The sequence below is a fragment of the Pygoscelis adeliae genome, unplaced genomic scaffold (assembly GCF_000699105.1).
Source record: "Pygoscelis adeliae isolate BGI_AS28 unplaced genomic scaffold, ASM69910v1 Scaffold54, whole genome shotgun sequence".
Classification (NCBI taxonomy): domain Eukaryota; kingdom Metazoa; phylum Chordata; class Aves; order Sphenisciformes; family Spheniscidae; genus Pygoscelis; species Pygoscelis adeliae.
The window spans coordinates 4,245,945-4,272,035 of record NW_008824982.1 but is presented as its reverse complement, the minus strand read 5'-3'; positions in this window follow the sequence as shown (position 1 = coordinate 4,272,035).

The following is a 26,091-nucleotide window of genomic DNA, read 5'->3' as shown; positions in this document are numbered from 1 at the left end:
CTGAGGGCTATTATTCTCTTACTTGCCTTCCTCACTTCCTTCAGGATCTTAATTGGCAGATCAGATCTGCCAATCTCATAGACATTCTGGGCAATGCTGCCATTTTACATCACGTCCCCAGACAGTTATTCCTTAATTGTGAACAGAAGATCTGGATGAACATCTCCCTCAGCCTGTCCAGCATCTGTGTCAAAAAACTGTCCCCAACATACTCCAGAAATTGGATTACTTGTACTCTGACATGCTGCCCTTCTACTTTGTTAAAGTGTCCCACGAGAGTCAGGGCCTAAGATTGTAAGGTTTTTCCCGATTTGTTTAGAAAGGCTTTGTCTACCTCCTCTTCTTGATGGGGCAATCTGTAAAGATGTCCACTAGTGTGTCCCCCTGCAGCACAGCCACCAGAGCATTGCTCCCCCCTGCTGCTGGGGCAGCTCCTGGCACTCACTGGGCAGCTGTGTCCTCCCTCAGGAACTCCATCCAGGCCAAGGTCTCTGAGGGGACAGAGGCAGCTGCTCCCACTTGTGCCATGTCCTGAGACACAAGTCTGTGGTGACGAGGATCGTCCAAGGTCCATCCAGGAAGTCAAAATCAGCAATGCAAGGTCAGGATCAGGAGGAAACAGGGTCAGACACCAGCATAGCTGCAACGCAGCTGCAGCAAAGGCCTCGGGCAGCTCCTGAGACAACATGCAGAGGCTCCAGACAAGCCTTCTCACAGCTTTTTCTAACAACTTAGATGTTTTCACAGCAGTCTGATCTGAGGTTACACAGCTATGGTACATCAGAGCTGACCTTGGAAGCAGCCTTGGTGCAGGTGGTGAGGAAAAGGCTGCAGAGCCCATTGGTGCATGCCGGGCTCAGACAGAGACAGGGAATCTACGAGGTGTCCTGCTCAGCAAGCAACTTCTTGCAGTATCTTCTGGTTTCTTGTCATGGTTCACTGACTTTGGGAACATCAGGCCTGTAGCACACTCCTTACCCTTGCTCTGTGCTCCAAACAGCATGCATTTTTAAACCTTGCATAGATGAAATTGAATGTCTAATGTCACAGTTTTTAACCCAAGGCTTGTAGGCAACACTTGGTCCAGGAGATCCTCCAACATTGCTTATAGACACAGGAAACTGATGCTGTCATGGTCAAGGTTAACAGGAGAAAAACCTGTTGTTACCTGTGGTATTTTATGAATATCCATACCTGTAGGCCAATGGTGTAATGTTATTTAACATATATACAAAATCAGTTTATTTTCATAGAGTTAAAGTCAGTATAGAGTATATGTGGAGTTATCATTTAAAAAATACCTATTGTATCTCCAGATTTTTTTCATACAGATTTTAAGTGTTTTGCTACTTTGTGTTTAGGAAAAAAGGTTTTAATAAGACAAAATAAATCAATAGGAAAACACTCAGCTAGGTGTATTTTTCAGGCTTTCACTTTATTGTTGATGGTGAAAAAGGAAATTGGAGAAAGCATCTTTATATCACTGTGATAAATTGCCAGAAAAGGAATACACTGGCCAGGTTTCTGTAATTTACTGTGCAAGACAATGCATATAATCCTCTTCCATGAAAATGTGTGAATTATGTAAAATTATGTAGTCATTTGCAGGTTCAGAGTCAAGAAGCAAATGTTGCTGACAGTGTAGCTTTATTTCAATCACTTTTGCTCTTTAGCCCTTTGTTGATGGCAAGACGACTTCTCAAGCATAAAACCTGATTCCCAGCGCTCTAATATGGGAGGAAAAGATGACCGTCTAGTCCCTGTAAAGCTAAGTCAGCATATTAGGTTAGATGAGGATGAGTATTCTCTCTGTTTAAAACAAAAAAATTTCACATATCTGATGTCAGGGGAAGTATACACCCTCCCATCAGTGAGTACTTGCATTATTATAACACACAAAAAAACCCTGGACTTTGTTTGTTTGTTTTGTTGTGGTGGGGTTTTTTTGTTTAGTTTTGTTTCCCCTCGCCCCCAACTGCTCAGTTTCTCTGTTGTTTGACCTTCACATAAGTTGAGTTTTGCTGCTGTCAGGGACCAATCAGATAACCACCAGGCAGCAGCCTGGCATGAAATTCAAATAGAAGACATTCAGAGTCAACATCCTGATGTTGACTCAAACAGGGGAAAGTGATCATTAGGATTCGAAAGAAGGAAGGAGTGATAGGGCTTGATGGCTTGATGACAGCTTTCTAGTGTGGGTGCAAACCAGCCAAATGGCAGCTTTTAATGGAAATCTAATGATATTAACCTAAAAAGGAGGCGAGAAGAGTGCTTCATTCTTAATGCAGTTGAGTCTTGGGAGTGAAGATGTTGAGATTTAAGAAAGACCTTAGGCTTGAAATAGATGTGAGGACAAATTGTGGTCACTGCATCAGCCCACAGCTTATTTTTACAATTATCAATACCATAATATTACAATAGTCCTCTAACTTTATTAGTGTAGGGCAGGCATAGTGCAGTTCCTTCCCCTACAGAAACCCACTCTCTAACTAACAGAAAGGAAACTAAATGACAGAGTGAACAAGGGTGACAATGTAAGCAGGCGCTAGTGTCAGCAGTGATATCTCACTGACACACCACAGATCTAAGTCAAATGTGTACAGAGAAACCCCACAGAAGGAGCCTGTAGGGTTGTCCAGTTCTTGGCAGATCCTGTCACCGGTCACTGTCTCCTCCTGCTTCCCTGAGTTGGGCAGCCTCTCTGCAGCACCCAACACAGCTGTACCTGCAAGGAGAATCTCACAAACAACCTTCTTCCCCTCAAGTTATACATAGTGGTAAATGTTAGAACATCATTTAAGCGTAAGTCTGCCAAACTGCTTTGCAGTTAATACTCCAAAATGGCAAAACCAGAGCAAATCCTTTCAAAGAATGCCCCAATTTTATTAAAAAAACACCGAAGTGTTTATTTCCTCTTGCCTCCTGCAAAGAACGAGTGTTTCAATGATCACACTTAAATAAATCCTGAAATAGGTTCACTACACATGCTACTTCATGTACTTAGCCAAGAGCAGTAAAATATTATAACTCATTCATCACCCGCTACACAGTGAATTGCTTGTTACAGCAAACCGTTACAGACTCCGCAATATATGTTCAAGAGCACGGTACACAGGGCAGAGCGGGGACCTGAATCCCATTTATCTCGATGTCTTTCTAGACCGCACTGCCAATGAAAAACAATCTTACAGCAGGTGCCAATGAAAGGTATAAGACCTTTGTAATGGTCAAGTTGCATAAAAGATCTTTGTGTAAATGAGAACTCGGGCTGAGATCACCATCAGTGAGACTTAAAAGACCAAGTGCAGATAATGCCAGACAGTGGAGACGCTATGAGCACTGCGTACGTAGCTTCAGTGAGGTGCTGTCATCTTTAGACTATGAGCATAATTCACAGTTGACAATTTTATGCCTTTTTCCACAACCCCCACCTCTCTATGCGGGACTTTCTGCCACCTGCCACTGAGTCTGATGCTGTGGTTTAGAAATCCCGGGTTTGAATTGCCAAGTTAGCCAAAATGTAGCCACCTCACCAGCCTCACAGAGATTGTCATACCCACAGTCCGAGTTATGCTCTTGACTTACTCCTATCACCACAAGCATGATCTAGTAAGACGTCTTAATGAATCATCAACCCCACAACAAGCTGCTATCCATGTAAATTGTTTATAGCAATAAACAGAATTCAGCGGAGGAATCCGTTTCTACTCCTCGCACCGACTGTGTACTTAGTCAGCATCTATTATGAAGGCTGGCTGTGCTTTTGGGAATAGGCCTGGTGAGGATGATTGCTGTTGTATCCCTGGGTGACTTCAGATAAATCATACAGCTCCATCTGTGTCTCAGTGAAATAGCACTGCAGAAAGCTTACATTTCTTGTATGAGCCTGAATACCTGCGATCATCTGGGCCACAAGTAATGATATTTAAAGTCCCCTGAAGCAATAACTGAATGTTGCAGGAACAAACTGCTCTCAGCAGAATAACACTCAGCATGTCTATACCATCAGTTAAGTACATGTTCTCAAGACAGATTTCCTCACAACTGCACATTATAAATCCTCCAACTTCCACTTACTGCTCATCTGAGCCCAAGCTTGGAGTTCACTGCACACCGGAAACCCAGGCAAGATTGGTCCCTAATAATAGGTGTAAGCTTCCACTGAAGTGTCCTGGATAGACCGAGGTGGGGTAGGAAAACCTGTTACAGCTCAGCTTTTCCAGGTCGAGCATGGATGCTTTGGTTCGAGGCTCCAGCTGGTGGAGTAGACTGAACGTACTTGTGTGTTTCTCTGTTAAGTGGAGACAGAGCCCAGAGTGTCCAGCAGCCTGAGCCTAGCTGCTGTAAACTTGGTGCTATAGAGAGGAAAATGGAAGATGAAAAATGTAATTGGGGAAAAAAAGAAATCACAACATTATCAATGTCATATAATTCAGTCTTGGGAGGAGGTGCAGTTGTGCACAGCTTTGAGACTGCACTCTGCACCTCACTCCAATGTTTAGAGATTCTGGGACACGTTTTAAATGTTGAGTATTGATGACTGTGTTTGCATGTATAATCTGCAACTGTTTAAAAGGAACAAGCCTTAGAAAATAAGTTCATAGACTGTGGTCTAGCATTTTTGAAGTACCAGCAGCAAGACTGGTCAGAGACAACTGTCATGTCCCTGCACATTCCCACTCCTGCTGTGAGCTAGATAGGGAAAGTGATCTGACTTTAAGAGAAGGAAAAAAAAAAAAAAAAAGAAAAAATAATCCATGGGATTACTTCAGCTGCATCAGTTCCTTGGTCTGGTTCACAGCAAAGCCTCTCAGACAGCTGTGCCAGTACAACTGAGGAGGTAATGTGCTGTGACAGGAGTCATTGGTACTGAAGGCTTTATTTTATGAAATCAGCCTCATGTCTGTCTACAATTTGAGCAAGGCTGGACTTTAAAATCAGCTGGTCTGCTAAATGGCCAGTGAATGGATTCACGCTTCAGAGCTAGCAAGGTCTCAAAAGGAGGGACTGAGAGGGAAGGATTTATTTGCTTAACTTGTAACACTTGTTTGATTAGCTGTTGTTAGGTTGATTATCTGTGAAGTTTTGGCCAACAAGTGATCAATTTTACATTTGTAACTGATTCCTGTCAACACCCTGTCCTGTTTCCAGCTCCTTTTAGCAATAGTAAAGTGTAATTTTACCAGCTTTTTAGTATGTTTAGTTGCAACTGTGTAAGATGTTCTTATCACTTAACTTTATAATGATACTAAGGGTCTATAGTTGCATCCCATTTTGACTTGTGGTGTAGCTTTTGAGTTAGAATGGTAATCGGAACATTTGTAAATTGAATGATGAAAACTCAAGTATCTAAAAGTGAAGAAAAAATAAAATAAACCAAACACAAACAAAACAAAACAAAAGACATAACTTTATGGTAAGCGCTTACCTGCAGGCCTCATTACTGCTGAACAAAAGCCTTTGTGCTTTTTTCTATCAGCTAACCTGTGAATGATACCTGAAAATAGCGCATTTTAGCTAAGAATAAACAGACTAGAGCACTCATCCTCCACCCTGCAGAGCTGTGGCACAAGGAGCCCTGCTGACGAGCGGTAGAGCGCTTTTCGCGCAAGTGACGGATGCTGGGTTTTGCTCTCAGCCGTTGGCTGGTAAAGCAGCGGCAAGTGGTTGCGCTTGCAGAAGCAGCTGCCAAAAATCAGCCAGCAGAGACCACTGCTCTAATGCATGATGAACCTGTTCTGTCTGTCACTTGTGCTTTGTGTCTGAACTGTCTCATCTGGTGCTTTAATCCCACCTTGCTCCTCTTTTTCAAAGACAGTGGAAGTGAGCTGTCTTTCTCTTTCTCCTTCCTTCTTTCCTTGTTTCATTCTCTTTTGCCTCTTTCCTAAATCACAGAGCTTCAGCAGAGGTTTTTCAGGTACTTCACTGTGTGAAACTTTAACAGTGGTTGGTAGTGGAGATTTTAAAAAAAGAAGCAAAGCTAAAAGCTTTTATTTTCATTCAGGGCTCCAAAGAGAGTGAGCAAAGGATTTAAATGGGCCTCAGAATAGATGGATTTCTAGGTCAGACTCTCAGGTACCTCGTACCATCTGTGTGCATGTACAGCAGTGCAAAGGCCTTACAAGCACTTGGGCTGTATTTTGCTTATATTGCAGGGCAACAGTGGATCATCTGTTGAATCAGAGAGCTGAGGCTTCAGACACAAATTTAGGGACTGGGGGAGTACCCTTACCTTTCTGCACCGGGTGGCCTGCATGTTCCTGAACTTGGAAAGTATTCAGGAACAGAGAAGGTGAATATTTGGCCTGCTCAAGAAAGTTTTTATTCACCTTGCACATCCTCATTTTACACCTTAGAAATAAATTTTGCTATGGACTACTTGGAGAATGAGAACTGTCATACAGGTATTATCTCATGTATTCTGATTCAGACCTCTGCTACAAGTAGAGGCAATGAAGTATGCATAATACAGCAATATGACATGATGAGTTGCAATTTATTGTGTTGCTAGTGTCTCCTTTGGGCATACCATATGGTGAAGCTGCCCTACAGCTTCCTAATTGATCTCTCTCTTTTTTTTATAACTCCCCTCTGAAAATGCCTGCCTGAACAAGAAACTTTTACTAAACAGAAGCCCAGGAGGGCAATAAGAGAAAATCAGGGGGATCTTTTGCATCAAGGGACATTCTTGTAGAAGTGTGTGGGGGCTTGTTTTTTTAATTTGTAAAATTCCCAAATTTAGTTTTTCAAGTGAAAAATCAAGCTAAAAGCTGCTAAGGATACATAGTGGGAGGCAGAAGGGAAGGGAAAGTAAAAAGAGCACTGTGGAGATATAAATATAATAAGAACTTGGCTGTACATTTTGAGCCCAAGTCCTGAATTGTTTACTTTAGTACAATTTCTTGAATCCAGCTTAATTATGTTTGCATAGGTAGTAAACAATTGTATAGATCTTTTTTACTTCTGCAGTGCTTTGTAGAACATCTCGAAGTACTTACTGATGGTTTGGTTAATCAGCTTCATAATATTCCTGCAACAATTACCTGGTCCTATATAAAGTTCTCTTTCAGTTATTGAGTTAGGAAACTCCACAATTAAGCTTCTGTAAATTACTAAAACAGGTAAAGTGTATACCTTGTAGCCTCCCCTTCAGCTCTTCCTTCCAACAGTTTCTTAACTAATTATTCTCTTGTACATAATGTTTAGACTGTGTCTTAGTTTTTTACTCCAGCAGGCTTCCTGCCTTTTTCTTAAAGACAAATGGATGCTGATCCAGTAACACCGATGCAGTCCAAGCGTTTTTGTAACAGATTTTTGAATTCTCACAATTTTAACATTTACGCCTAATGCTGGTTTCTGATCTTCTAGGTCATGTTCCCACTATTCTTGGTAACAGTTCAGGTAGGACCGGTATTCCCATCCAAGTCCATCTGTGGCATCTATTGTTTTCAACCATACCGTACACCTGGCTCTGAGCAAAGCTCTTGTGTGGTTAATCAAAGTGTGTGAGCTGGATTTAGGCATGAGCCGTATAGACACGGCTCTAAGTCCTGACGTCCTTTCAGAGTATTGGTCTTAATGAGGAAAGGTCTCATTGGCTCTTTCTGGCTGAAACTTGTCTCTTCAGCAGAATGAGCTACTTATTGCATAAAAGCTTTTTTTTATTATGTGTGGGGATCTTAGCTCTCACCTCATCCTACATTATTTGCACAACAGGCCTGATTCTTCTGTAGCCTTTTTTGGCCATCAGAGGTCTCCCCAGTGGAATGGCTCATGTCATGACGCTCTGATTTATGTCTGAATCAGAGAGACTCTGGAAGTCTCAGAATTTGGCCTGGCAGAGACGAGTTATAGACCCACCTTCTTTTTATCTTCTCCCTTCCTGTGGTGAACGTTATTCTGTCTGGATGGGGAATCAGTGCTATTCATTACTATAGATGCCATTCAAAGGAGGAAGAGGCCCCAAGTAATGTATCTTTTACGGCGTTTATGTTTCTTTGTCTACTTGATTTAGGCCTCAGATTTACTGATACAACATGAACTCACCTTTTCTTTGTATCTCTTGCTTCAGGCTTCCCTTTCTGCACGCAACATAATTAGGTCTTAAATTTCCTGATGTGTTTGTTTTCATAGTAGGATAACTTGTACTGACATCGTGTCACTCTGATATTGATTCGCATCAACAGTGCCACAAATGGTGTTATCATTCTGACACCGCAATATCATCTTTTAGACTTTCCAGATCTTTTTGAAGACCTGTTTTTCCTTCAAAGCAAATTAAAACTCTTAGGAATGTTTCTGACCACTGTGACTCCTCAGCTGAAGAATGCTAGTCTGGATTAATGACATTCATCCAAAGCTAACTTTTTTTTTTTTTTTTTTTTTGTGAATAAGCATGTCTGAGGCTGCGAATAAGCATGTCTGAGGCTGAGTCACCTTTTCTTTAGTGCTTACATCCATAACAGAAGTTGAAAATGTTATGATTCTGCATTTCTTGGCATTATTCCACACTCCTAGGAGTAAAATGGCTTTGCTGGAAAGCAGGGCAGATGTGATTATGAAACACATTCTTACAGTTGCAGCTAGCTATTGCTCTCTAAGGAGCTGGTCATGAAGAGCTACCAGAGGCACTGTGAAGCACTAAAAGTTTTATTACAAGTCTAAAGCAAAGAATATTTCATTGTCTTTTCCTCTGCACACTATTAGCTTTACAGGCAAGTGTTCTCTGTCAATTTATTGATTCGGTGATACAAAATTTTTAACTTGGTCTGTGATATAAGTTCATCTTCATCTTTACAAAAAATGTGAAGTTATTGGGAACTAGAATATGCGATATGGAGGTTTAGTCTCCTTATATTCTAGAGGGAATTTGGTTACTATACATGCTTTTTCCCAAGACCCTAAGGGACAGATAGGGTCATGATTGTTCCCAAGTCATCACCTTAGAGAAAATTGAACAATGTCAATATCTACAGGACCAGCCAGTAGACTTTATGGGTGGTGGCTCCTAAGTGTCCTTCCTACTGTCCTGGAGCATCCTCTTTTGAGCTAGTGACTCATTTCTCCAAGTATCATATCTCCAACAAGGAGGAGTGAGAATCACCTCCTCCAAGTCATCCTGTGTACTAATGGAGTCAACTAAGAGGTGGATGCTCAGACCTGCTCTTTGCCTAGTTTATACCATGGGCATAAATATAAAATTCTCACCCAAAATGCTCGATGATGAGATCTGGACTCAATCTCCAGAAAGAAATGAACCTAGATTTCTAGACATAAGAGCTAGTGTGCTAACTCCACCACTTCATCAGTTCTGTGAGCTTATTCCTTCTTCCAAAACTTTTGATGTGATCTGAATTTTCAAATAATTTGAAAATTATTGAAATTGTCTTCTTCTCAATAAGTTCAATATTTATTGACAAGAATTAATAAAACCAAAATGAAAGAAACTTTACTGTACTGTAGTTGTTAAGTATAAAAGGGACAAACATTAAGCCACTTGCTTTCTAAAACTGTTTTATAAGATGTAGCGTTTTGAGTGTTAAGTCTGGCAGATAATCTGAAATCCAGTCCAAACTGTTGCAATGATCTTCTCAACTGACTGAAACACTTTGGCATGTTCAAAAAACCCTGTTTGTTTAAAGAATTGAATGTATAACAGCATGGCAGGAAAGAAAGACAACTTACTCTTGCTTCTTTTGAACGAGGAAGGGAGAGGCAGGACTTAAGTTGGTCATAAATAGGTTATTACTTTCCCCTAATTCAAAAGTCAGAGACTTCTATAGAACAGATGGGAAAGAACAGATTTGATTGCAATTAAGAAACAGCTCATTTAAATGCAGCTGATTTTTCTGGACTTAAATAGCTCAAAACCTTCTCAAATGTTTTTATGTAAGATAATATCACATTGTGTTAGACAGGAGGCTCTGGGAAGCGAATACCAAGATCCTGATTGTGGGACTTAACTACTGTGGAAGTGATTTTCCTACTTCCCATGTCTGTTTCGTGGCTAAATTCATGTGTGAGTTGAAATGAGGATGAGTTAGAGCAGCCAAGGGTAATCCCTAAAAAGGGAAAATTTGATCGTATGTTTGCTGATAGTTCTTTGTAAATTTTCAGCATTTAGTGTGATGTCACATCTCACAACACAGAGCAATACACTAGGTTATCTGAGCTACTGAGGAAGGCCAGCTGCAGTGGCAGTCGCTTAGGCTAACTATAACTTTTCCAGATCTGACTATCTCATCCAAAATATGGAGGGCGACACCAAAACTCTTCAGTTGAATTTTTGAAGGAAACAGTAAGATAGGAAGCATAAGCTTAATTACTAAAAATGTTCAGAGTAAAGACAAGCAAGAGAAAATACTTTACATGAAAGATGTAAAGTTTGATTATTCATTTCTAGGTTCTCAGGCACCTAAGGGGTTACTTAAAGAAGAGGCAGAAACCATTTAGTCCCACATTTCATCACTTATCCTTTAGTTATTTAGACTGTTAAACAACTCATTGACATATCTCTTCTTCCATTTCTAACAATTCTTAAAAAAAAAAAAGAAAAATTGTGCTTTTTATAAATGAAATATGAGATTTTGACTCCTTAGTTTAGGTGTTGGATACTGGATAAAGAGATCAAGCTGAAAACCCTCTTGTTCCAGTGTAGCTGTATATTCTCCAGCTAGAAATGGATTCCGTTTATTATAAGCATATTACCATATTATAAAGATGTGTTATTGTTGTTATTATTATTACAAGCTGTTGCTCAGTGAAGTGCCAAACTGAGAGTTTTAGTAACCCAAGTTGTCATCTTGTTTAGGAGAGCCAAGGACAGATATTCAGATGCACACGGCTTCTGTCTTGACACATGAACGTGGGGTCACTGGCAGCCCCATTCCTACAAAGTGTTGGGACGTGCTAATTGATAGCAGCCAGAAGCAGTCCAATTTCTGCAAGCAGGGAAATCAGAACAAGCTGTCATTAGAGTCTTCAAATGTTTACACTGTTAGATAACTTTAATGGCTGAAGACTCACTTTATTCCAGGGTTTGGAGGTGCATAGTTATATCTGCAACTAGTAATTACAGCTTGTTCTTACTGTAAACACACCCCATTCCCCCCTGCCCCGCCCCAAGCTGAGCTGCCACAGAAAGACAAGTGAAACAAAAATTGCAGATGACATATTGGTGATTGAATGGGATTATCACCTAAATATTAGCTGCTTAGACAAGGTGGTCTACAGATGGCAGGTTTGTGGAAAAAAGGTTATTTTCAAAAGTAAATTTTAGTAAGTCTGCAGCAGTTTATCAAAGTGAGTATTGTGGCGAAGGAGATATAGGAATGTTTAAAATGGATCAAAATACTATTAGCTACTAAAGAAAAAAGGATAAGTGTTAAACCAAAACTAAATTCTGCTGATTTATTACTAGTAGCAGCTCAGTTTCTCCTGTGTAATGGCATACGAAGCAGTTGCAACTGCTGGTTACTACTGTTCACACTAGCCAGGGAACAGCTAACAACCTCTAATTGCAGGCACCGGTTTAGCTCCCGTGTGATGGGGGAAAAATGATTTCGTTCCCAATAATTACATCTGCTTCTCCCTTCCTTACTCCCTAGGAGAGGAATTGCTGCCATCAATCAAAGGTAGTAGCTTTTCCCCTCTTTGGGGACAGAAGTAGTACAAAGGCAATGAAACCCAGAAAAGGTCAGGCTTGCAGGGAGCTTGAGAAAAGCTGACTTACAATCAACAGGCTCCTTTAGCGGGCAAGTCAGATCACCTGCGTTTCAGAGCCAGTTCTCAATTGCCCTTCGGAGAGCATGTTTTCCCTCTACAGGGACTACTCTGGAAGATTTGTTTTCCTGGGTTAAAGAAAGCCTTTTTGAATATCCCCACCTCACACCACCAATGGGTTAACTATTGTGACTCCCTGATTAATGTTTTGTTTTATTTTTGTATGTGTCTTGATGAAAGATCAGATTTCTTCGGAAAACAGAGTTTGATTCCTTCCTAGGCAGAAGCAGCTTTGAAAGCACAACGCTGATACAAATGGTTCAGTAGGCTGAAAAGAAGCAAGTCTCTGGGCTCTGCTTCTTCAGCAAGCTGCCTTGCGCTGCGGGTGATGAGCTGAGGCAGAGATTATTGAACTACTACAAGGCTTTCTTTCACTCTAATGATGGAGTAAGCAGCCTTGGCTGGTGGCTCGTTAGTCAAATACTCCATGCTCTGTTATTGATCCCCTATGTGCTGTGTTACATCTTACACGTGAAGGGCTGTAATAGTATTTTGTGCTTCTTTCATAAATGAGTGACAATTACAGTGTGCTAGATCAATAGTGATACTGTTATCTGTGTTGGAAAACATGTAAACTCAGAGATTCAATGGCAGTTGTGTTCCCAAAGGTGCAGGGAGTGGGCAGTAAGCTCTTCAAAACTCTTTCTGCAGGTTAGATGCATCCCTTAAAAGTACAGGAGAAATAGTTAAGAAATAGCATTTTTTTCTGTTTTTTGCCTTGCTAGGCACCAACTCTTCAGGAAATCTCACTGTAATGCTCGGAAATAGTGTCACAGTCAAAATATTAAGGATAAAGTTCTTAGTTCTTTTCTTCCTGCTGTTGGTATAAGATTGCTTGCTGTTGATGGGGTGGAAGGAGTTTTGGCAGAGAAGGAAAACCCATTTATTTAGCCAGGGCATTTGAAATCCAGAAAGGGAAGAACTTTTCTACATGAGCAAACAGTGCCTAAATCTGCAATTTTTTTATTGCAGAACTCTGGTTCTAAAAAGCTAAGTATATTGTTTAAATAGCAAGGTCTATTCTTGAACTGTTAAACTACTCCAGGTGAGAAATTCACCTTTTATTGAGGTTTAAAGTCTGTGTTCCAAAAGAGAATACTTACTAACAGTAGCAAACTCTGAATATCAAATATTTGTAAGTAAAAAGCATATTTTTCAAATACATCATTTACTCATTGTAAGAAAAGTATTCTTGCTTGTATATCTCTTTGAAGAATTAAGCAAGTGTTGGGTGGTTTTCTTTTTTTCTGTAAAGCCATGATTTAAGAAAGTCTTTGGAAAAAATCTAACTTGAAGTTGATGAAGAACTGCATCATCTTCAGGGGATTGCAGCCTGCCTCACTATGATGTGAATGGTTATGTAGCTTCTAAAACAGGGCTCAGAGCAGTGGGATATAAGAAATGAGGATCACTGTGCCAGAGAGATTGAGGTGGTTGGTAGCATTTGTGTAAGGAGTAGTTGATGACTTGGTGTCACTGTTTTGTCAGTTGCTTTAAACCTTACAGCTGCTTTCAACACTGTCGTTTGTGAAGGACTGTAAGTGACTTAGTGGTATCTCTGATCAGAGTAAGATGAAACTTTTTTTCCCAGTGCCTTTTTTATTCTTCTGAGACGGATTTCAGCAGATAAGCATGGGTAATTTTTTTCTTCCCAAACTTCTTTCTAGTGTGGATACTGTTGGACACTGGTTTGGTTTTCACTTCTGTTCAACCAGAAAAAGGGCCATTTGGGAATTAGTGTGTGTCCTGGTTTCAGCTGGGATAGAGTTAATTTTCTTCCTAGTAGCTGGTACAGTGCTGGGTTTTGGATTTAACACGAGAATAATGTTGACAACACACTGATGTTTTAGTTGTTGCTAAATAGTGTTTATACTAAGTCAAGGACTTTTCAGCTTCCCATGCTCTGCCAGCAAAGAGGTGCAGAAGAAGCTGGGAGGAAGCACAGCCAGGACAGCTGACCTAAACTGGCCACAGGGACATTCCATACCATGTGACATCATGCTCAGTATATAAACTGGGGGGAGAGTTGGCCGAGGGACAGTGGCCGCTGCTCGGGGACTGGCTGGGCATCGGTCGGTCGGTGGTGAGCTATTGCATCGTGCATCACTTGCTTTGTATGTTCTTCTGTTATTATTATTATTATTACTATTTTACTTTATTTTATTTCAATTATTAAACTGTTCTTTTTCCGATTGTCTTCCCCATCCCCCCGGGGTGGGGGGTAGTGAGTGAGTGGTTGTGTGGTGCTCAGTTGCCGGCTGAGGTTAAACCACGACAGTGTGGGATCTAACTCTGGGGTCAAAAAAACTCAGATAAGTCTGAGCTAGATGCTTTGGCTCTCCTCATGGTCAAGAGAGAGAAGCAGTCATTGAAAGCAGAATAAGTTTAAACTAGGTCAAACCACTTACCTTCTGGATCTGCTTATTACTCTTTTTTTGACTTTGTGTGGAGGTAAGGGAGACCATACTGGACTTCAGGTGGCTAAAAGTTAAAATGAATGAATCCCACCCTTAGGAAGGATGGGATCTGGTTATTTTTAACCTATTGATAAAGTGAACATATATGAATCTATATCTTCCACCCACAATGGATGACACAACACCTCAGTTCGCAAAGAAGAGCACAGCATAGATATGAATTAGTTGGCTGAGCCTCAACTCAGATTAACTGAGATTGTGATGACAGGTTGGGAAAATAGCCAGAGGAGACAGAGGAAGTAATCTTAGCTCCTCTGAAGGAAGAAATATATCTGCCATTAGTTAACAGTAGCCACAGCTAAGATGTGATTATAAACTCCCAGCTGCTCTTTGACAATTATGACACAGCAGCAACCCAGATAGCCTTGAATTACTGGTGTTTGGCTAAGGAGCTGTGACCTTTCTTTGCAGATACAAACATTGGCAGTGACATCCGAGTCCTATTCCCTTAAACATCACATTATTGCTAAACATTTGACATTTATAGAGAGGCTAACGGGGATTCTGGCAGTTTGCTTATGGGGAGAGCAACTTGATGGGAACACGGTTCCTCTCAGGTCTGTACAGGCTTCCTGTGGATCTCAGAGTGAATGCAAATAATAGTTGAGGAACAGCCCAGCTCTTGTTCTTTGCCATTATTCCTGCAGTTGGTATTTCTTTGCACCATTCACCGAGACAGTATCAGGACTCAGGATTTTGGTACCTCGGGTCTGACATTGCCAAAATTTGATGATGTCCTCACCTTGGCGAAAAAGTCTTTTTGATACTCTTCAGTATCAACAGGTGATAAAGGAGACAGTGAATTTGGAGAGCAAGTCAACTTCCTGAGTAATTCGGTTTGGCACTATCTAGATTTAATTTTTTTAAATTTTTAATTAGTTATGTTAGGGTGATAAAGTTTATAAATAAATGTATCTGTTGTTCTAAATACATGTAAATTTTATTTTAAATGAAACTTTAAATCTAAATTTAAACCTAGATAAAGGTTAATCTAAGTCTAAATGAAGTATTTAAGCTTTCCTCCCTATTGTGGGTAGGAGCCATTCTCAGATGAAAAATGAAAACTTCCATCTACCCTCAACTGCTGCTATCAGATTCCTGGCAAAAGATTTTTCATATATGTAGAAGACACTCCTGCTGGCACAATTTCTCAGATACCCTGCTGAATGTTGTTATGCAGATCTCGCAGAAGTCAAGGAAGTTTGCCTGGGTGGCGATCGGTGAGTACTCCCTGGCAGGTAGTAGCTGCATGCATGATCTGTGCATGTACAGGTAGGATGAAACTGGGACGCTTGCCATAGGAAACCGCTGGGTTGAGAGCCAGGAATTCTGCCAGCAAAACACTAATGCATAATGGTAACTGTTGGCATTGAACTGTTGCTTTAAAAGAAGGGTAGCAGTTTGCATGTGAAGACAGTGGAAAACAGCAAAATACAGTCTTACTACTTTCTCTTTCTCTCCCAGGAAAGGAAAGCAGTTCAGATACGGCACATTACCAGTTCCCTCCTCCTTCCGCTCTCCTGTCCTTTTTCATAATACCTTTGAGACTAAAAGAAGTTTGAAAAAATGAAAGGAAGGTGAAGATGGAAAAGGATGCTGCATAGTGGTGTTTGGAACATTGTGCTTTACCTCATTACTGGAAGTTACAATAGAGTTCAGGAACAGTATGAGGCTTCATTAGCTCTGGGAATACCGGTGCTGGGCTGCAGGGGGCTTTTGTTGTTAGGTTATTTTCCAAAAATATTTCTTTACGTCCACAGATATTAAGCACCCTCAAATTTAAGCAGCTGGTAACGTGAAAAGTTTGGCAACATCATCTGAATTGTATATGAAGCATTACCACCTTAACAGTGGTAAAATGTTAGTTTAGTCTTTGATAGAACATATTAGCATGATAACTAACAAAACAGTTTTGGTATGCTAATTCGGAAATAAAAAGTGTGTTCTGATTAATGCCTGAATCAATATGAAAACTACCGGATGCCTGAAATGACAAAGCTGATCAAAGCTGCCAAAACCGTGTGGCAAATATATTAACAGCAATAGAGGCTATTTTTTTTCTTCCTGTCAGAAACAGTGTGAAATTTAATTATAAGTGGAACCCATTAAACATGTAAGTCTGCAGGATTCAACCTGTGTGTTCTGTCCTTACCTTAATTCACATTATTGGGTTTTGCTGGCATAGATTTTGTAGCTAATATTTCTAATGAGTTGTCATAAGAGTTAAGCTCCTCTGAACTGATATTAAGTATTTTCTTAAGAACTTTGCTAGCCATAACTTCAAGAAATATTGCTTTATGTTGTTGTTTGATAAATTAATTTACTAGACCAAAACATTATTGCCCCTTTACAGTATGGATGATTCACTGGACTTGCAAGATGTAAAAATGTGTTGGCTGGAGTGTGCAGAAGACCCCCATACGGCAATATGTCAGGTATCCCATTCTGGCATGTTCCCTGTTTTGTTTACAGTACTTTTTTCTTCTTGTTACTCTATATTAAGTACCGGAATCATGCCTGGTGGTTTACAGAATGCACATGGAAAATCAATCTCTACCTTGAAAAACTTGGTGCCTGATAGCAGCAATTAGAGGAAGAACAGTGAAGTACAGTAGAAAGACTGTTTGAGGTACAAATTAAAGCACTATAGGAAGATGAAATACTTTAAATTTAATTTCTTAATACTAAAGACCAATATGATTTTTTTTTCTGATATTTCTAAGACTAGACTGTTCAAGATTAAGCCTAGGGTGTACACTATATTATACTGGCTTGTAGAGAGATATGCACAGACATGGAGAGTTTAAGGACTGGTGCAGAGAAAATTCTGCTTTAAGGCAGCACTTGAGAACACACTTGTTTCAGCAACGTCTGTGGGTCTTGGCTAAGTGATTATGGTTGTGCATGTGCTCCTCTGAATGGACTCTTGGAGTATTGTTTTAGGTAGTGTAATGATGATTGTGACAATCCAAAGCCCTAACACTCCCATTCAGGCTTTCCAAAAAACTGTCATGCTGCATCCTTACCATGTTATGATCATTTCTTGTAATTTACTTGGAAGAATACTTGATAAATCTTATTAATGATGTGCTAACACATTTGCATGCAATTAATTCTATGCTGTATAATTACAGTATAGAATATAAAAGTATAACAGTACAAAGTACAGTAATATAATTACACAGCAGCTTATTCAAGCCCCAAGTCAGTAGAAAGTGTTGCATTGCTTTCAGTGATGAAGTGGGAAGTAAATGAGAATATTTCAGTATTCTCATGGTGTGGTACTCTCAGGAGGGAGGATAGTTTCACTTAATCCGCCAGGCCAGACCAGCAATTAAAACACACATCTCCCCTCTCATGCTCTAAAGAAGGGGGGTCTCTCTGGCTGAATGGCCATTTAGGAAGTCCATAAAAATGAAGCTGATCAGGGCTGTGCAGCTTGCAACAACCTCCTGTGTTGAGAGTAGGCACTCCATGGGGAGTTGAATACAGATGTCCTTAGCTAGAAGTTGGGGTTGAGAGTGCCCACACAGTGGTCTTGTGAGTGATCAATTACTGATATTAAGTAGTAGAATTGCTCCACCAGGAAACCTCTATCTATCTTCTTTAATTTTGTAGTTATGCCCAAAACTAAAGTGTTTCAGAAAGGTGTGAGGGTTTGGCCCCCTCCTTTTTTTTTCTCTCCCCTGAAAGGGTTAGACAATTTCACTCAGCTAAAAAAATCTTGCTTATACATAATGTAACTCACCTTTCTCAGGAGCAGTAGAAGCAAGAATTCTGCAGTAGGACAGTTCGAAGCTGTCACCCTTATTCCTGCAGGAATTTATGGGACTCCTGATGTTATTGCAAGCAGGAGGAGTATCAACAGCATTTGAGATGGTGAGCTCTGGTTTTCAGGCAAATATTCTTGTTTTGCCTCTTGGGGCAACAAAAGCAGATTTGTCTCTGTAGTAAAAGGAAGGGGTGGTATCAGCGGCTTCCTTCTCTTTTCCCCATGGGTAGGAGATGGATGATGAAGATTCCTACCCTTTGAAAAAACCAATACCTTGATTACTACTGCTATCTGGTGGATAGCAGATAGCAGAGGAAGGGAGAGACAGCCAGGTCTCATACAGGGTATGACTTTTCTCTCCTCTTTATCTTACCTTTTCTTCTTTATCTTACCTAGTGATTGTACGGCTGAGGAAGATGAAAGGCATGAGGAGGAAAAGAAGAAATGAAGGGGGAAGTGACAAAATACACAGAAAAGTGATCAGAAGTTGCGTTCCAGGAAGACAAAAAGAAACAATGGAGAGAGAAGGGAGAAACAAATAGAGAATCAGGGAATGGAGCTGGAAAAAATGCACAAGTCTAGAGGGAGGGAGTTATGGAAATGAAGGGAAAATAAGACAGCAAAAGGAAAAAAAGTACAAGGAGGAAAGGAAAAGAATTGTTGTATCAAAATTTGTTGCTTTCCTAGACCTGGGGGAGGGACAAATAGTACTGTGGAGTAAGATGGGGGAGAGATGAAATAGGAAGAGAAGAACATAACAAAAGAAGGGAGAGCTTAAGTAGAAACTGCAAAACTGTTCCTTTTGTAGAACAAAATTACCAAGTGAGGCAAATAATTATATCTTTCAGTACCTTTAGTCATACATTAAAAAACACTTCATTTTTCTTTTAAAGATATGACACTTTTTTATTTTTTTAATTCAAAAGTATCCCAAAGTGATAAACTAATATTGTAATTCTTCTTGGCATGATTTTAGTGCTCACAAAATACCAATCCAGTTACTAGCACTCCTATTTTTTCTTTTTTTCTTCTTCCTTTCTTTTTTCTTTAATTTGCAGTAATGACATGAACAGCTGTTATTAAAAAAAGCCTCCTGGCCCAGCTGGCTCAGCCTTGACATGGGGAAACTCCCTTTAGGTGGAAGATGTAGACTTTAGTTTCAGTTTATTTCTTTATTTAGTGTCTCTCCTGGATTGTCAATGTGGATTCCATTAGCAAAAGCTCTAGTGGCATCATAACTCTCTTTCCTCTTCACCCCTGCCCCCATTTTATATGTCACTTCTTGTAGTGTATGAAATTGAGCTATTAATAATTACCTATCGACTAAGGCTTCTTTCCATATCCTACTTACAGAGAAGTACTCAGTCCATTTTACAAACTGTAAGTGACCGAAACACCAGAGAAATTCCTGTTTAATTCTGAGTTTGGATCAGCCCTTACGAGGACCATGTTGTCTTCTGAATACCAAGGCATCCTGTGGGAGCAGAGGTGGGGATAGGAGGGGAGTCAGGGTAGATCCTGCACTCTGGGGATCTGGGCCCAGGAGTGGCTGCCCCATGGGGGTGGCTCAGGACGAGGGGAGGATAAGGCCTCCCTTTACACTCTGGAGCAGCAACTTCTGTGTAGGACTCTGAGTGAAGACAGCTGCACTCTCCTCTCCCTCTTCCCACCCTCCAGACTAACTGTCAGGGCATAGTGAGTACCAAGTGCTCCTGAAGGCAGGCAAGATGGGATCTGAGGTGGATCCTCACTAATGGCTGCCACAGGTTCTGATCGTGGTGTGCAGAGTTGGGGACTGTAACAGCGTCCATCAACAGCCCCTGACATGGAAAGTGATGAACCAGAGCTGGGGACCATCCAGGGGCTCCTGTCAGGAGCTAATGCAGATGGGGCCAAAGAGACCAGAGACAAGGCTGCAATGTATGACTAAGGTGTCTGTCCAGGAGACAGTGGAGGTCCATATGCATCCAGGAGATGTGGCTGGAGACAGGCACTGTTGTGGCATCACTGAGACAGGGACTGATGGCCCCAGGGGGCTGAAATGGGGTCCTGGGCCATGGGCAGGGTTGGGGAAGCACAAGGGGGCTGGGCAGGGACAGCCAGGCCTGGGCGTGCCCAGATTTGGGACCTGCCTGATGATTCAGTTGAGTTTTACTGAACTTAAAGCAGACCGGTTTTGGCATGCTGTAAATTAAGACAAGTGGTGATGATGTCCTCTTATTTCAATTTCTGCCACACCCAATTTCATTTCCTTTCTGCATCAGGTGGTTGCTAGGAGTCTGTCTAGATTCTTAGATGCAGAAGATCATATGTAGAAGACAGAAAAACATCTTTTCCTTTTGATCACATCATTGTTTACTAGAATTGTGGTTCATGCAAATCATATTTTCATTTATTTGCTGGGGTTTTTTTACTTTTTTTCCTTTAAATTGATTTATTGGGGTTTTTTTGTCTATGGCCAAGAATGCATTCATTAACTGCAAAATGGATGGATATAAACTGAATTAGGCTGATTTAGGTAATTTGTGCTAAATGGTTTCAATAAAATTCAAGGAAATCCATAGTTTCAGTTGGACACTTTGTACAAATTTTAGCCAATTTAGCAGCCTCTCATTACTGCTGCTATTGTTCTAAGACCTGCTTCTTGAAGCTGCAACTTACTCCAAATCGCAAAACCAGAAGCACCACCTACAAACAGCTGCTACATGTGCTTACCTCCTTCTTAAAATTATTTGCTCACTTTGTTACTGATCTAAGAGCTAAATAGTCCCACCAAACAATGTATCCATAATAAAATATACTAAATTAATGGGAGCTTGCCAATAGTATCCAAACTTGCCAGTGTGGCTGGGTTATCAGCTGTATTTGTTTTGTTCTTAAAATATAAATTTCCAGTGACCAGTATCAACTATTTTCTTAATGTAGACACATCTAAGAAATTTAAGCCTTAAGTTTGAAGCAGGTTTCCTTCATTCATCCGTCAAAAAGTCTGAACTGATGAATTGATCTATATGAAACTGATGATAAATATACTGGAAGATTTAACTATCCCTATAATCTGAAATGTATTTCTCCTGGCAACTAAACTTGTTACTTTTTTCCAGAATTAATTGTGCGTGGATAGTAAGGAATCACTGTACTCTTAATTCTCAAACTTCTACTAGTCTTTGGGATTGTTGCTTTCACTTTTAAAGAATCTACTAGCTTCATACAGTCTGTGTCACTCTTTAGTTTCAGGTATCTCCTATGACATGAAGAATAAGCAAAAAGATCACCTTCCAAATATTGCAATATGCTGATGTTCAAATAACTGGTGGAACAGCTTATGCTGGGAGGATCCTGCTTCTCTGTGCAATAGGTACAAAGTTTGCACCTGTCTTTTAACTGGATATTTGTCATGAGGTGCCTCATGTTCTATAATACATGTTCTGTATTCATACAGTATCGACTCCTCTTCAGCTCAGGATTTTGCCTTCCCTGCTCCCTCCAGATGATGGACTCTATCATGAACTGCTGACTTCTAGGAAAGATGAAGGGAAAAGAAGGCCTGAAAGGAAGGGAAGAGGAAGGCAAACCCTTTATAAAGAGGTGTCTTATAGAGCTAAATGGATGCATAAATAGCATTAGAAAGTTATGATGCATAGTATGCATAATACTGGTGTCTAATTCTGTGGATACTCATCCTAGACTTGCTTCTGTCCTGGGCAAGACAAGCAGTAGGCTGTCATGTGTCTAGTCCCTTGGGGGTGGGAATCTATGAATGGCTAGTGGTGATACATTGAGACCTGTGAAATATTTATTACAAACTAATGAGCATATCTGTTGCTCACAAGGACAATTTTTGAGTGGGGAGAGTCCTACAGGTGAACCAGTGGATCCACTTAGCATAGTAGCAGAAAGGTACGGGGTTTTGGACTTGTGTGGAAAAAAAAACCCAACAAGACAACAAACCACAAACTTTCCTCATCATTTTCTGGAGATGGCCCATCTACCTCTTTCCACATGATAGTCATGCAACTCTACTGCTCTCTTCAAATCCCTCAGAAAGATAAAATTTAAGCAGTTTTCAGTTTTTAACATCTTAAAAGAAAAATCAGTAAATGGATTGCCTCCAAAGATGCCTTCTATCATTATTTATCTGCTTGCTTTGCAACCATTATATCTCCCTAAGACTGCAAAACCAGTGATGCAAAAGAGGCTTGACTGGGCTTCTACTGAGCCGCATCAATGTGAGATGGAAGAAAGCAGTGACATGAGCCTACCCCCAGACTAGAAATAATTATGTCAGCTCTTTGCAGCATCATCGGGTACAAATGCTGAAGTGGCTAAACTTTGTGGATGTTATCCTGAACATTTGTAAATAATAGCTTGTTTTCATTGCTGATCTGTTCTTAATGGACCATGGCAGTGCAAAACTATTTTTTTTTCTTCTGCACCCTCTCCATAAAAACTCACAGGAAAGAGGAACTATATAATAAGATCCCTAGTGGGATGAGCTGCCTTCATAGTAGCTGGGTGAACTAAGGTTATTCAAGACATGTTGCAAAATCTTTCTTTTATGCCTAAAAGCAGCTGACAGATTAAAGGAGGAATGTTTCCAGCTGCAGATGTATTTTATAGTAAGCAGACACTATTATTCCTTTATCTGTTTTGTTAAGAAGTGAAAAGGGGGGGAAGACAAAGAAAAGTGTGGTGGATTCTAGCACGCGTGAAAGTAAATGAGGGACAATGGCAGACTAAAGTAAAATATAATGGTTCTAAGTTCATTCTTGTGGAGTGTCCAGTGAAAAACTTTGATGCGGTATCACTGGGGCATAGGCATTCAGCACAGGAATCAGAATCAACTAAAGTGATTTTGTTACTAAAGGTAACAAAAATCTCTTGCAGCACTTACCTTAGATTGATGTGACTCTATCCACTGGCTTACAGCTTGAGTTGTATCCTGATCTCCCAGTATTAGGGTCACAGCATTTCACCTCATGGTACCAGTCCCTATAGCTAACACTTCTGCATGAAAAAGAAAATGAAATCATGGCTCTGTTTGCAAGAAAGAGTTAAACGGCTAATACTGTGGCCAACATGCTGTTCTCTGTTTCTAGTTGCCTAAACTTCATTTCAAGCATCTGCTTCCTGGCATTCACTCAGTTCCAAACACTATTATGCTGATAGCTGTTTGTCAAAGCACAAAGGGAGGGATTATAAAGCAGTTTTAAAAAAATGAAATAAGGAAAATTATGAATAAACAAATCATACGTAAAACTAGAACATCAAGACATTCCTTGGAGGGGGGGGGGAAGGCTAGGGAAATAGAAGTAGTTCTAATATTCTCTAGAGCTGTAAATTAGTTGTGCATATATATATTTATTAAGCAAGATCTTTTCCACTTCATTTTTGACACTTTAGTCCTATTCTCTGCCCAGTTATTGTTTTAAAGATAAATATTCATTGGTGATGTGCAATGACACCATAAAAATGTGCATTCTGCTTTGCAAAAATGCTTGGTTTTGCCCAGCTGCTCAAATATGAAAAAAATAATTGTCTGATCGGCACTTTGGGTCCTCTTTCTCTGAAACAGTGGTTTATTTGAGATTAAGTATAGATTAAAGAAAAATTACCCCAGTTCTGACTGTTGACAGGTGACTTTTCTAAAGTGACTGAGTGAAGTATGTGATGAATTCATTAAATGATCTTATCTGCCTTCCCAATACATTCTTTTAGTCCAGCGTCACCATTTCTTTTTTTTTTTTTTTTATTTTCCCCCAAAAATGGAGGCCCCATGGTACAGAGAAGTACTGCCTTTTGTATTGCTAAGTGATGGGACAAGGGAAATGTGTTTTGGTGAATCAGTGTAGAAATGTTCTTAATATTTTTCCTTTGAATGTACCTTTCCTATGCTGTTGCCAGAGAAGAGAGGGATTGTAGCTCTCTTTGTTTTCTTTTAAAAAATTGAGGCTTTTAAACAAATATCTCTGATGACTTTACTCAGCATGGTTTATTTTACGTAGCTTCTCTGATAAGCTATTCTTATTTCAGGGACCATCAGAAAACAAAGGAATCGTGCAGTGACCAATCTCTAGGGGATTCAGATGTGCTGTTCTGTTTCTTAAAACCTGTTTTGCTGACTGGAGTTGGGCAAGGATGGTCTTTTCACAGGCCATGAAGAAACAGCTCGTGCTACTGGGTTTGAGGATCCCAGCTGATGCTTACTATTGGGTAACACAGCTTTTGACATTAGTAATTTGGTGGTGAAGTGCACATATTTTAATAACTTACCTTGACATTTTAGGACACGGGATGCAGAAGGACAGTCAGCTAAAAGCCCTGTTTCTTCTGCCCAGAGCCAGCACTTAATTTTCTTTTGTGTGCAATGTGTGTGGTGTTTTGTTGATGATTGTTTGTTTGTTTTGCTTTTTTGTTTTCTCTTTAGAAACAGTTAAAGCACAGACTAGAGGTAAGTTTAGAATTTGCTCTCATGCAAACTTCCTAGGAGGGAAAAATGTGTTAAGATATGCAAAGAACAATTCTAATTTGAAGTCGACTCTCAGTCAGGTGGAAGGGTAACTCTTACTTTTCTTAGTAAAACTGCTGATGCCCATCATGCAATAAGATTGAAGCAGTATTGAAAAATAAATATCAAAAAGGATGTACTGAATTATACTGTGGTCTCAGCCTTGTTCCAACTTCAGTCAGAATCATTTTAGGACCAGAGGTCACCTGCTAGAGATTTTTGAATGGGGAAATGCTTGATTTTGGTGTCAAAGAAATAGAAAGTGGTAACAGCCTCTGAAGAGATCATTTAGTCCATGTGCACACTTTGAGGCAGAATTGTACATACTTACATGGCTTGTGGCAGATGCTGATGAAATTGTTTGTAAATCTCTGGTGTGAAGCCTTTCTGAAAAACCTATTCTGAAGTTTAAACATTTTTATACTTGGACAGTTTCTCCTTGTGTCTATCCTGAATTTTAGATTAGACCCGCAACTTGTTTCCATGCATACAAGCAATGGTACATCTTTGTCCTATTTAGAATAACCTTTTGCATATTATCTCTTTTGAGTCTTCTCTTTTCTTTTTCTTTCTTTTTTTAGAGGTGTGTTTTGTTTTAGTTTTTTTTTTTAACTTTCCCACATAGATCACATTTTCTAAGACCCTCACTCCTGCGATTTACTCTTTTCTCCAATTTTTCTGGATATGATATTTCATTAGAAGCTTTAACAGTGTTGAGTGAAAAGGTGTAATTCCTTTCCTTTTGTTGTATACACAAAACTCTAAGTAATGCTTCTTAAAATGGCATTTGACTTATTTTCAGAAACACACATTTTTGTGATGTGTGCATTCCACTCCAAGTGTCAGTTTTTTCTGCAATGCAGCTTTCAAGATAGCTATTGCCTAACATAAATTTTTAAATAAGATTTTTTCCTTCTTAAATGTAGTTCTTTGCTCTTGTAATTATGGAATTTTATTGTATTTATAATTTCTTCAATTTATCAAAATAATTTGAATTCTAGTTTGGTGTCATGCCCAATTTTAAGATATGTGCTTTTCTGTTCCATTGTTTATTTCACTGTCATAAGTAATAACTGGGTAATAAATACAGGCTAGGTGAGACCACGGTGTTAGCTAAAATGCTGTCTCTGCTTTGAGACTAAACTCAATAACTGTTCTTCAAGTATTTTTATTTGTCTAATTACACTTTTCCAGTACTTTTTCCAGTCCACTTATAGGATTGCTATATCAAACTAGATGAAAAGCATTACTAAATTCAAAATGGATTGCATCTACTTTTTTCCTGTGTCTTCTAGGAAATTTCTCCTATGAAGAGAAAACAAGATTGTTTTGATTAAAATCTGGTTTTGACTAACAAATGTTGTTTTTTCATTATTACTTATTATTCTTGTATTTTTGAGGTTCTTACAAATTCATTAATAATGTAGTGCCTAATATTTTTCCAGGCATCAATGTTACATGTTCTGTTGGGCCTAATCCTCCTTTAATCTTTCTTCCCCCTACCCCTTCCCTTCCCCCCTAATGGATACTAGTTGTTTCCCTTTTTTCAGTCC